The sequence below is a fragment of the Phyllostomus discolor genome, chromosome 2 (assembly GCF_004126475.2).
Source record: "Phyllostomus discolor isolate MPI-MPIP mPhyDis1 chromosome 2, mPhyDis1.pri.v3, whole genome shotgun sequence".
Lineage (NCBI taxonomy): Eukaryota > Metazoa > Chordata > Mammalia > Chiroptera > Phyllostomidae > Phyllostomus > Phyllostomus discolor.
In genome coordinates, this window is record NC_040904.2 from 150,750,877 (window position 1) to 150,764,378 (window position 13,502).

Here is a 13,502-nt window from a genome sequence, read left to right on the forward strand (position 1 = left end):
AATTTTTTTCAGCAAAATAGAGAAAGTCTTTGAAAAAGTCCTGGCATCTGTGACATGGGAAACAATGATCTGAAATCCACCCTTGTGTAGCTTCTATAAAAGATTCTTATGAGGTACATGTTGAAAACAGATTGTTACTTAGGGACAGAAGATCCCAATACACTGATTTTTGTTGTTATCCTCTGTGTCTTGTAAATGACAGGCAGTGATTTCATCCCTATATTCTTACAATTTGCTCAAAAAAATAACAAATCCCTATAATGGAACAAATATCAGGTGAAAGTTATAAAGTGTGAAGCAGTTCCTTCAATGTTCCCAGAAACCCTATGAAGCAGGTTGTTTTTCTTATTTCAGGAACTCAGCCACTAATAAGACTTCCAGTCCAGGCAGTCTGATCTCGTAGCTCTGTTGCAAGGAGGTCTGGGTTTTCAGCCTCATAGCTTTTGGACTTGAGCTGCACCAGCAACCCTTCTCTGGGTCTTCAGCCTGCTGGACGACTGAAGATTTTGGACTTTCCAGGACTTCATAATCATGTGAATATATTCTCTCTATATTGCTTCTCTGGAGAACTCTGACTAACACAGTGATTTACAGTAGAGCAAACCAATGGCTGATAAACATATTATGATCAACCTCATTACTAGAGACATATATCTATATGCAATATCACTTTTGACCCACCAGATTGGCAAAAAAAGAAATAAAAACATTTTAAAATGATAATCTGTTGGAGGAAAGAATTATCTCATACAAGCTGGTGGACATGTAAACTGTTACTTCCTTTTTGTGAAGCAATCTGTCAATATAAAATATATACATATTCTTCCATAATAATTTTGCTCCTGGGAAACTGTCAGCTAGAAATAAAGCACCATTCCATTAGGACATCTGTGCAATTGTGTTGGTTACTGTCTTGTATAGAAGCAGTTCATTGAAAGGTACTTTGAAGCCACATTGATTGGTTTAGTGCCTGCTGACTGTATAGGCTTGGGTAGATTTGTTACCCACACCGGTTCCGTTTCCTACAATGAAGAGAATAACCATAACTGAGTGACTTTAAACAAGTAAAGTGCCAAAAAAAGTGCTTTGTATTTGGTACATACTCATTAGGTGTTAGCTATTATTTACTTATAGTGGCAAAAAATAAAAGCATCTTGATTATCAATTTGAGATCAGTAAATTGATGTTGCCTTCATATAAGCATGAGATGTTAAGCAACCATTAATAATAATTAATTAAATATATATGGAGAAAATACCTAGCATTGAGTGATAAAGCTAGATACAGGAAGATGGGATAACTATATATAATGAAAATAATTATATAAAAATTACATATTCATGTAATTATCCTATTTTTATAAGGCAAATCAGTAATTTATTCTACAAATATTTACTGAACATCCATAATGTTTCAGGCACTGTTCTACATACTCAGTCCTGTTGTATATGTTGAACATAATAATAATTATAATTATTATTTTACTTTACATATTACTAATTTGATGTATATGACTATATGTGTATGTGATTGTACAATGAAAACTATTTGGAAGGATATATTGACAGAAAAGAAAAAGAAAGTAGGAAAAAAACTAAACACAAGTGTTCATGATAAAACATCAGGTTTATGACCCTTTCTATGTAAAACTTTCTTTGTGTGTGTGCCTGCATAGGGAGATCTATGAAAAAACAACAAAAATGTTAACTGTTACCTCTCAGTATGGAGACATTTTAGAGGACGGCAATTTAAATAACGATACAGTTGTAAATCGATCACAGTTCATTTCATTTTATTTTAACATCGTTAGTAATCTCAATAAAAACATTTACTCAGATCTGCAAGATTATTCCAAGAAATTGCACAAATAACACTAAAAGAAAAATTGCCATCTCTACAGAGTTTGCTCGCATAAGTCTGGGTCACAGCGACAGCAGGCAGACCCATTTTGACGGTGACATTCCCTCTCCTTGGCCTCTCAAGCAGTCTAGGCCCCCATGCAGCCATCCTCCCTCAGATGTGTTTCGGCAGCCCTTACCCTGCTCATTCAGTTTCCCATGCAAAGCAAGTTGGCCTCACAAGTCTCCTTTGTACTTACAGACCTTAATTCCCACACAACTAACCCAGAGGGTATGGGCAGAGAAGTCAGGATATAGCTTAACAATGCCAGGGAGGGAGCACATTTATCTTTTATTAAAAAGAGCAGAAACACTGGGCAAATAAGCAATAGTTTATTTTTTAATTTAATATTTTATACTCATTTACCAGAGATAAAAATGATTTTTGCACAGCAATCTATTTTTTTAATAAACAATCAAGAGCAAGTTTTCTCAAATGCATAGAATTGAACATTTTTTATTTTCAAACATACATAAACTGCTTTCTATTCTAGAAAACTTCACAGTAAGCTTTTAAATCTTAAATCAACATATACCTATCAGCATCAGTAATAATAATAATTACTATGGTTGTAAAAATAAGGGCCTTCTAACTCCAAGTGATTGCATAATAAAATAGGGATCTAGTGATAGCAGTCAAGAAGGAATAACACAATAAAGCAGCCTCATTGTAAACTACTCATGTTATTAACATACATTTAGAAAAAATAATGTCAATAAAAGTGAAGTGTTCTGCACAAAATCCTAGGAAACTTGGTAGTCTAGACCAAGTTTGAATTCTGCATCTGATAGGTTGGTTATCTCCATGTTGTTTAGTTCTTTTTCTGGAGTTTTGTTCTGTTCTTTCATTTGAGCCATATATCTTTGTCTCCTCGATTTGGTAGCCTCCCTGTGTTTGTTTCTGTTATTAGGTAGAGCTGCTTTGACTCCCTGTCTTAGTAGCATGGCCTATTATAGGAAAGGCACCCATAAATCATGTGAGGTGGAGCCTTAGATAATCATTGGGGCAAGGCAACACACTTCACTGCTTTGTGGCTGTGTGGGGGGAGGGCTCAGAGATGGGGCAATGCCAGTGCCTGGCTTCTGAAGGTTTGTTCAGCCCTCACCCTGTTTCCAGTCACTTCACTTTTCCCCCATATGTGACTGGTGCCCTTCCAGCTGTTGCCCTGGTGCTGAATCTCAGAGTGGGTGCGTCTGCATAAATTCCTAAGTCCATGGGGGCCCTTTAAGAGGAGTCTCCTGAATATCCAGCAGTTTATTCCACCACCCCAAGCCCACTGGTTTTTACAGCCAGAAGTTACAGGGATTTGTCTTCTTGGTGCTGGAATCCTGGGCTGTGTGGTCTGGCCTGGGCCTGGAATGCCTCACTCCTGAGGTATCCCTCCCAATTTTCATCCACCACATGTGAATGTGGAACCACCCATTCAGCCGCCTCTCTGCACCACGTGGCTTCTCCGTGGATCTTTGCACTGTCTCCATGTCTCCGTCCCTCCTACCCTTCTGGATGAATGTGGCTTCTTTAAATCCTTGGTTGTTGGACTTTCATGCAGGTCGATTTTCTGACAGTTTAGGGTGATATTTGTTTTGAAGTCTAGTTGTAATTTTTTTCTGTAGATGTGCCAGGAGGTGAAACGTGCTTACTTACACCTCCATCTTGACTGGAGAAGACCAAGTTTGAGACACAGAGTCAGCCAGTCTTGGACTGTTTCCTGCTGTGCAGCAGGACGTTCCATGTGTCATTTCTGGGGTGGGTGCTGGGAAGACATACCCCCGCAGGATAGCCATGCCTTCCTGCGAGGACACTCATAGCAAACTCTCTGGAGGGGGAGATAGGGTGCACGGCTTTGGCTGCTGACCAGCTCTTTGGACCTTGGGTAGGCAGTACTCAACTAGCCTCTCTGGTCTGAAATTGTAAGATGAGGGAGTTGAGTTTGATTATTCCTCAAACTTTAGCCAACTTCAGAAGCACAGGAGGGGTGGTTCTGCTCTCACTTTATAGTCAGTAGGTCTGGAGTAGGGCTCCAGGATTTGCAGTTCCGACAAAAAAGAACTACCCAACACAGAAATGTCGACACTTATTTCTGCGATTCTACTTCAAAGGGTCAGTAAGTGCTTCTCTTCTAAGCAGGCATGCCATAAACATGAAGTTATTTTCCATTCTTGTTAGCTATTTAGGGCAGAACTTGCCTGGGATCAATAGCCAGTTTCCCGATGGTGTTGGTTATTGTGCTGGGTTCTGCCGTGGACAACCCTGCTCAGTGTCCCTCAACTCTGCCTCTGTCATTCTGGAGTGCTGTTGTCTCATGACCCAAACAAACAATGCAACTGGTACGTGCAGTCGGTGCTTGGGGTCTGGAGACACTCATTACTGCTTGAATATTAGTCTCTCCAGGCCCCAGGCCAATGAGACATTAACATAATATTTCATTGGGGGTCGAATCTAGCCTCTTCTGCTCTTTCCAGGGCAATCTTTCCTCTTTCTCTTCCTGATTGTTCTTATTGATAAGCAACAGCTTCAGTTTAAGTTTTAGTATGATATTCTTCTCCGTAAAGAGAAGCTGGAACACATGTATGGTGTTAGGTTCCCCATAGGAACAGAAGGCTTTTTAATGCATGCATGAATGTTCCAGATTTAACCAGTGGCATGTGAAATGTATTGATACTGCTGAGAATTATTATTTTATGCAAGTAGAAGAAGCAAACTACAGTCTTTTATTTGTTTACATGATATTGGGGGAATAGTTGAGCTTTTCCGGGAAGCAGACTTCTAGTCATTTGTTAAATCTACATGCTTGGCCCATCCTTCAGGTAGTAGAAACTGCAGGTGGCCTGTGATGAAATTAACTTTTTAAATGAAGTATTTTAAACACATAATGGGTTTATATTTAAATGAGTGATTTCATGGTGTCACCAGTTCAAAATGGAGACCTTGCTTATTCTCTGTTTTCTCTCGTTAAAACGTCTAGCACCCGACACACAGAGACATGGAAACTGAGACCTAACACTGCACTTGTGCCTGGGTCACTCAGAAGTGATTTTCACCTCTTTTGGTTTATCAGTTGCTTTACTAATGTGATGAACCCTATGGGCCCTTTCCCCAGAAAAGCACAGATATTTGGATACACATAACATTTTACCCACAATTTGATGAGCTGTTCACACATCTGTCAGGCTCTTTCATAAAACCCTAGGGAGTCAGGCTAAGGAGTCTCTTAAGCAGCGCAGGGGAGTGTCCCATCCGCCTGGATCTGATCTTTCGAGCACTTGAATCCTCTGTTCTTACAGAGGATTCTGTAAGAATTCTCTGTTCCTCAGTTCCCCCTGAAAGCAGAGGGGTTGGAGGGGCTCCTTTACCTTGACAAATAAGCACCTGCTTTTCACAATGAGAATTTTGGTATGACTTAGTACTTGCATATAGGTATACCTCTCAAGGTGCCTTTGGTTTCACATTATTGATACTCAAAGTAACAAAAATGAATAACCAAATTTAGTGCTCTGCATAGCTGGGAGTTGGATCTAGGACCTCAACAACGTCATAGAGACATTCAAGCTCTTTGTCAATTTCTCTCTCTCCGCCTGCTCCTCCTGCCACTCCATCCATGGTTTGGCTCTGCTTTTCTGTGTTGTCTTCCAAAGCCAAGATGTCTACCAGCAGCTCCAGAATTAAATCCCCAGTAGAAGGAGTTTCTTTCTTCCTGAGAGTTTCACCAAAAGTCCCAGGAAGACTCCCAGAGACCTGTCCTGGAGGTGGGTCACCCCCATCCACACCACGTGGGCCGGGAGTGGGGAGGAATGGTTCCTGAGGGAAAAGTGAGAGCTGCTGCCAGAGGAGGGGACCAGACACAGGCTGGAGAGGCCACAGCCCAGAGTGTGCAGTGCAGTAAGTGCAGCGAGTTAGCCAAGGGATTAGTGCATTTTCATGTTTTAAATAAAAAACATCCTTCATTCCCATGCCACCATTTTATTAAAATTAAGCCACAGACTGACAGAATTACTTAGACCCAGTCACAGGGTAATGGAGGAATTATTTGCTAACATTTTATTTGGGGAGGTAGGGGTAGTATTCTTCATATTTGCTGTGAGGTTTTGAAACATCCAGTCTAAAACGTTGGCTTCTGTTTCCCCAGGCACGTGTGGAGATGCTGAGAATGCGATCGGCTGTCACTGAAGTGGCCTGGCGTGTCTCCCTTTGGTGATGATTATTCTCTCAGGAAGTGTGTTTCCTTACAGGAAATGGCTATATTTTTTCTCCTAATTTTGAAAAAAGAAACAAAGCAAGGAACTATTCAACCATTATCCAAGACCCCTCCACCTAAAATTACTAAATGTTAACATTTTCTTATTTTTACTCTAGCTTTATGCAAATATATATATAATATAATCATATCTATGCAAAATGAAGTCACTTTGTCTATAGTCCTATTTTGCTATTTTCTTTTCTAGAGGAAATAACTGTATGATTTGATTTTTAAATGAACCCTTTCAGACTTGCAGAAAGGCAGGTAGACTAATACAATGAATGCTTTGTAGTCATAATTAAACTTGAGACATAAAATGTTGCCAGGTAAAGCCCCTGTGTGCGCCCCCAACTTCACTCCCCACCGCCTGTCAGAGGCGATCGCTATGCAGGCTGGGTGTTTATCACTTCCGTGAACACTACACACACACATGCATAATCTTTAAACAAGATAAGTAGGCTTTAAATGTTTTCTATATGATATATTTACACATTATACATTAATAAGCTTGCATGTAGTTGTATACATATTAAGTATGTATATTATACATAAAACTTACATATATATGCTAATTTTTAATATGCTGTATGTACTTGTGCAACTTGCTTTTTTGTGGAATAGTTTTGAGATTCATTCACATTGAGTCTTTGTAATTCTGGTTTATTCATGCATGGTATATAACTTCTGAAATTAGTTTGTAAAAGACATTGCAGTTTCTGTCTTCGTCTCTCTCCCTGACTCCCTCTCTCAGATGCTCTATGGTCCTTATATGGTCTTTCTCTTTCCCAAAGCCCCACTGTTTTATGTGCTCCAAGTTGGGTGGGGATAATACTCTGTTTTGGTTCATGGTGATCTGTCGCATGCCCAAAGGTGCCACCTCAAAAGGTCGTATCCTATCATTTTCTCCCTTAAGTAAACAAGATGATTAGCAAGAATCCCAAATTATTCTTCCTAGACCTTTTATTACCCAAATAAGAGATGAGTTACATACACAGAGATGTTTCCACAGTTTCTGTTTTTCACAGTTTCCAAGGTAACTATGAAAATGACATCTGTAGTCAGTGCCGTAGGGTGGTCCTTTCAGTGCTTTTTCTACTCTTCTCTCCTGTCTTCTCTACTACGGAGGCTAGTAGGTGTATAAAGAACATTTGTTATATAATCAACTGAATGACTACTATGAAATGAAGTGAAAAGGATTCCCATGGGCAACTTTTAAATCACACTGCATTTCTGAAAAGCCAAATATAAGAGTTATCATTAAAGCAAAAGCCCCAGTGTCCCTGGCACTAATTTTTGAGTTCTCAGGACTTGTTTTGGGTACACCATTATTAGCATTATGAAAAGACCCCAGATTGCCTGGATTCTCTTTGTTATTTGTTTGTGTTGTTCGGTGTGTTCAAGTGAGACAGTGGTGGTCTGGGAATTACATGTAAGCCATTGGATTATTCACTGAAATCTAATGTTGTCAAGCAGAGAAAAGCAGAAACGTAGGAAAAGAAATAGGTTTCTTCAATGCTCGATGGGCTAATTTTGGATTTCTGCTGACCTCACCGACAGAACCCAGGCACTTTATTAACAATGGATTAACACTCTTAAATAACAATCTAAACAAAAATCATAAAAATGAATTTAAACAAAATTATGAAAAATATTTGGTCAGCAATAGGCCTTCTTGGGAATTTTTAGGGTGTGGTTGATTGACATGCATTGGCCATGAACACAAAATTTAATTACAGATGAAAATATAAACTGATAAGAGGAGTGAGCTCAACAGATGTCCCTGATGACTCCAGGCATGCTTGAGGTTATCCAGAAACTCTCGCAAAGAGAGGCAATTAAAAGATGATTTCAGATTCTGTCATGAAACAGCAGGAGGAATAAAGAACTTTTTGACAATACTGACTTACAAATTTCTGAACTTTGGCTTTGATAAAAAGCTGATATCTGCCACTTTGTTGACATTTAACAAATTTTAGGTACTAACATGCCTATTATTAATTGCATTAGTTTTGTTTGGTTACAAGTAAAAAAATCCCCCAAAACCAAGTAGCCACAGCTTAAAAGAGATACATTTTCTTTCATGTAAGAGAGCCCTGAGTTCAGTGGTCCTAGACTGGTGTAGGCATTTTTAGTCAACATTTTATCCCCAGAGCTAAGAAGCTATTATGTTTTAAAAAGAAGTTTGGCAGATTTGAAGGATCCCATGTGATAAAAATGAACTTTGGGTTGTTGTATTAAAATGAACTTTACATGTATCTTAACTAATTCCAAAACTCACATTCACTCTTAAATAACAAAGTTTTGTCACAATTTAGAGTATTTTTAAAAATATAGAATGCAACATCAATTTAGGGATGATGATATATTTTCATTAAACATTCTCATTTTCCCCCTAATGCTTTCAGGGTTTTCTTTTTACATTTTTTATCTTAATACAACTTGAATTGATTGTTGTGTGTGGTGTAAGGTGAAAATCAAATTGTATTATTTCCAAACAGAAAACCCTTTGTCCCAAGACTGTTGATTACAAGTCCTTTCCTGTGGCTCAGCAATGCCGTCTCTGTCATAGGTCAGGTTTCAATACGTGGGCTGACTCTTGACTTCCAAGCCCCTTTGTCATGCAAATGATTCTCATCCAAAGAAATGGTGAGAGAATACTCACGTTTGTTGGTTAAGAAACCAAATGTGTGGTGGTGTTTTTACACAACAGGTTGCATATGGAGCCCGGTGGCTGGACCCCCACCAGGCTCTAACCCTGCTCACCGCCCTCTACCCCCTTCCCCCAAGCTCCCTGCCTCCACACTGGTCTTTTTACTGATTTCCCTCTGTCCAAACACATTTTTATTTCCAGTCTCTGCTCAGTTGTGGCTTTTATTCAGGATAAATACTCCCAGACATGTGTAGGGCCAGCTCTTATTTGCCATGCCGCTGAAAACATAAATCTCACTTTAGTGCAGCCTTGTTGGACCCCCCGACCCAAGGGAGGCCCCACTCCCGGTCATACCTACTGCATTCCTGAGTGGCACCTGTGCCTTTGTGTTGTTTGTTTTTGTTTAGTGAATCTGTCCATCTATCCCTCTGGACTGTGAGTGCTTACAGGGAAGGGGTGCTGTTGATTTATTTTAGCAAGGGCACATTTCACCTGCTCAGGGCTTGGTTGTTGAAGCAAGACATAATGTGATCCATCCCGCACTAACCAGATATTAGGAAGAGATGCTAACATTAAGAGGCGCACATCATGCCTGAACAGGAAAAGAAAAACAAGAGGCCAGGTGACACTCCTGTTACCAGTGCTTCACCTGAACCCACTGGACTCACCATGCCCCTGGTGGTCAGCACTAGCACTGCCCTGTGATCAGGAAAACCACAGAGCCCAACACACCTCTTTTGGGGGGTCTTTAAGGCATGGGCTCTCCTGGGCTCCAGGGGACAAAACAGCAGGACCTGCATTATCCAGGTGGCTTGAAGATGTGTCTCAGAAACTTCCCCAGTCATTCTTTTGTCCACACTGCTCTGGGATGACTAGTTCATTTATGGGGACTTTTCACTAGGATTGTGGCGGTGATATGGGTCCTCTTTCTAAAGCAGGTGCTGAGACTCAGGCCTGGTAACCTTTACCTGAATCCAAGGTTTAGCAGTCCAGTGCTCTGCCACTGGCTACTACAGTCCCAGACCTCGACTTCCAAGGCACTAGCCTCTCTGTGCTCAGAAAAAAACGAGGGTAGAAAGCATATTCCATGTCCTTGGGAGCCTTGGGGGTCATGGGCAGAGAAACTCTGATAACATTCCTGAGACTGTGGGATGCAGGTTTCCCTTGTAAGCCCTCCTATTTTTAGGGGAGGTAATGGAGATCTCTGCACCAACTCTTTCCACCATGAAGGTGGTAGTAAAGGAGCAGACAGGGATTATTTGAGTTATTTTTATGCAGATCTGTAGATTTCAGGCCCGAGGCTCTCTCATCTTCTACCTGCCCCGGGCATGATCCCCACCAGGCCAAAACTCTGAGGCATTGGGGGTCTCAATTCCTGTCACCTGTGCATCTCCCCACTCTCCATGCTGTGGCCCGGTTGTGTCCTGGGAGAACATATGCTGCTTCCTCAGGGTGGGGCAGACTCCAACTACTTTTTTAATTTTTAATTTTCTTCAATTGCAGTTTACATTCAATATTATTTTCTATTAGTTTTAGATGTACAGCAAAGTGGTAAGACAATTGTGGGGAAGCTTTGTCCCGCAAAGCACCCCTGGCCGTTGGGTGAGAATAAGTCTACCAAGACATCACCTGCTTGGGGAGGAAAGGTAGCCCATCTCTCAAAGGAGAAGGGCCTTGAGCCTGTTCTTCAATGGGCTTTTATTGGGTTTAATTTGCATAGGAATACAGGGTGTATATGTAAAGCTCAGCAATCATTGCTAGGCAGTAGTGATCAAACAACTGATAACATTCAAAGAACTATGAGGGCTCGTTCTGAGTCAGGGTCAGATAGCTAAATAGCCACAAAACTTTGGGAAACAAACTCATTTTATGCATGGACCCTTATCATTTAAATTGAGGGTATTTTAAGCAAAGCAGGTTTCACAGGATTTCGTGCATTCTTTTCTTAGGCCTGATTGCCCCAGAAACCCACCATTTCCAGCACAGGGCTGCACCCACCTCTGGCATTGTTTTAGGCTTAAGTCAGGTGGGGGATGCAGACAGCCAAGAAGTCTTTGTAGGAGACTTCTTACAGACAGAATGAGGATTCATGTTATGCCAAAGCCAAGGGGTGAGGGTCCATCGCCCCCTTTTTGTATAGCTCCCCAAGTCCTTCCCTGATGGCCCCATTGGGGCCATGCCTGTCTTAGGTTGTCCCTCCCTTGAGGAATCTTACCTGTCATTGGCTAACCAGTCATCCTCCCAGGGCCAAGCAGGGTGAATAGAAGAGGCAGAGGTGGTGCCCCTGTCAGGAGATAAGCTTTATCTCCTTAGTGGCTTATGGTCCCAAGGTCTTTTTACTCAGCCCTAGCCATAGGGAGTTACCACTTCTGAAGCCAGGCAGGGTGGTTCCCAACAGACAATCATATATTTTACAAAGTATTCCCTGATATTTCCAATACTTAAGTGGCACCGAGCATAGTTATTACATTATTGAGTATATTTTTCTATGTTGTGCCCCAATGTTTTTTCTTTTGTCTTTCTTATCTGCTCAGGCTTCAGGAGAGGTCCTCAGTGACCTCTCCTATTACATGAGTGGTTGTGTGCGGCTGTGTGTACCAGCGTGGGCCTGCAGTGGAAGAGATTCCACCTGGGGTTGAGTAGGCTGAGGTCCATGGTGATTTTGTTTCCAACCTAATCACATTGGCAGAGTTCAACCCTGCCTTGGGTGGCCTACATCACCTAACTGTACAGTGGTGGGTTAGACGATCAGTTCCCCGGGACCGTGTTGCAGGGGCACAAGGAACACCTGTCCTTCCTCAGAGCGTACAGGTGCTCCAATGGCTCTGTGGGCCTTCATGCTCTGTAGCCAGTGAAGGATTTTCTGCCTCACTTGTAAATCAAGGGAGGAAGTGTAGCACCCCATAAAAAAGCTGTAGCTCCGCAACTACTGAAGGATGACATAAATGTGGAGTGCGTCAAAGCCTGGGGTCTTGAGATTACCTTGGTGGATGTTACTCCTGCATCCTCTACGGTGGATACAGAGATGTGTTTCAAGAATGGGCGGTGACTCATCCAGCTTCACACAGTGTTTTAAAGCGAAGCTAGTAGTTTCCTTCTTATTAGATTTTTCTGTGCAAAGCTGAAAACCCAGGATGAGATGGGCACAGGCAAGAGGGTGAATCGTGCCGCTGTCATGGGAGAGAACTACGGACATGGGCAGTCCCTGCGGGGCACTGACTGCCCTCCTTGACAGGGGACCATCATCCATCTTTCTGCCCAGCACTTACTAGCAGGCGTCCAACCAGAAGGCTGTACTTTGGCACCTGATGGCTGCCGGAGGGGCCGCCCAAACCAGTGCTACTTCCGGGTTATGTTGCATGACCATGTGACTCCCATAATTTCCTAGCACATCACTACGTGATTGCAAATATCATTGCTGGGTGGGTGTTGAACTTGGAGACTGTACTCTTTCATACGCTCATTTGAGTTCTTCCACCCCGTGGCTTCTTCCTAGGGCATCCATGCCTTCTGCATCTATTAGCAGAATTGGGGAGACCATGGAGAAATGTATGAGGAAGGACATTACAGGCCAGGGCTGCAATGGCACATGAGTCTCTTTCTTCTTGTTTTGGCAACAAATGAAACTGTCACATGGCCACATGGGAGGTTGGGAGAGGCAGTATAGCCTGGGACCTCGAGAGAAAAAAAATCATTTCGCTGGAGAGCTAAAGTTGCCTGCCATAGTGAGTAGCTCATTCAGATTCATAACATTTTTCCAGTCAGTAATGAGTATTTACCATATGCCAAAAACCATACTAAAGGCTAAAGTGCAATTAGACTGAGCAGGAGTTGGCCTTGGAGAAGCACCGTATTGAATGAAGACGACAGTGGGAAGTGCCTGGCATCCTGGGAGAAAATGATTGAGAAGAAGGGCTCTGGAAGTCAGTGAGTAATCTAGATTTGGAAGCAGCCTGGGATGACTGCAGGTTAAGTCCATATGTTCAAAGAAAAAGGGGATTTGGTGGCTGAAGGAAGATGGCAGCAGGAAGCCTGGAAGCAGGTCACTCATGTACAAGATTTTAGAATGAACACGATGCAGCAATGAAACACATGTTTGGGGAAACCAATAGGGACGGGATAATGGCTTACATGAAGTGAAAAACTACCCAGGGATATAGGGTAATCCCATTAAAAATAACTATAAATGTAGAGGGCATCACAGAAACATGTTGTAATTGTCCAATTTAAAAAATACATTTTTCTATTGATGTGATCGGGAGGATTTCACAAATATGTTCTTGTTGTTATACTAATCATATATTGTTTAAAACAAGCACACAGAGTGGTGGGGTAGACCAGTTACTGCTAACACTTTTTGTTTCGCTGTGGTGGGACCCTGGGCATGACTCAGGTGCCCCAAAATAATTCCTGAAATACTGCATTTGACAATTGCCTTATGCTTTAGCATGAGAAATGCCAAGACAATGACTTGCACTGGGACACACCCCATAGGTGCTCAACCTTGCAGAATGCAATGTGGTCTAAAGGTACCCTGAAAAGGTTTCATTTTGGCGTTGGTTTCTATCGCCGAGAGAACCATGAGACCGGCAGCACTGGTGCCATGTCTCACAGGGCCACCAGGGGGCAGTGTGTGTCTGCTGGGACGACCACACTGCTCTGGCCCAAGTTTCCTACACTGGCTGGCCTTCTTCAAGAAAGTGTTTTCTGATCTCA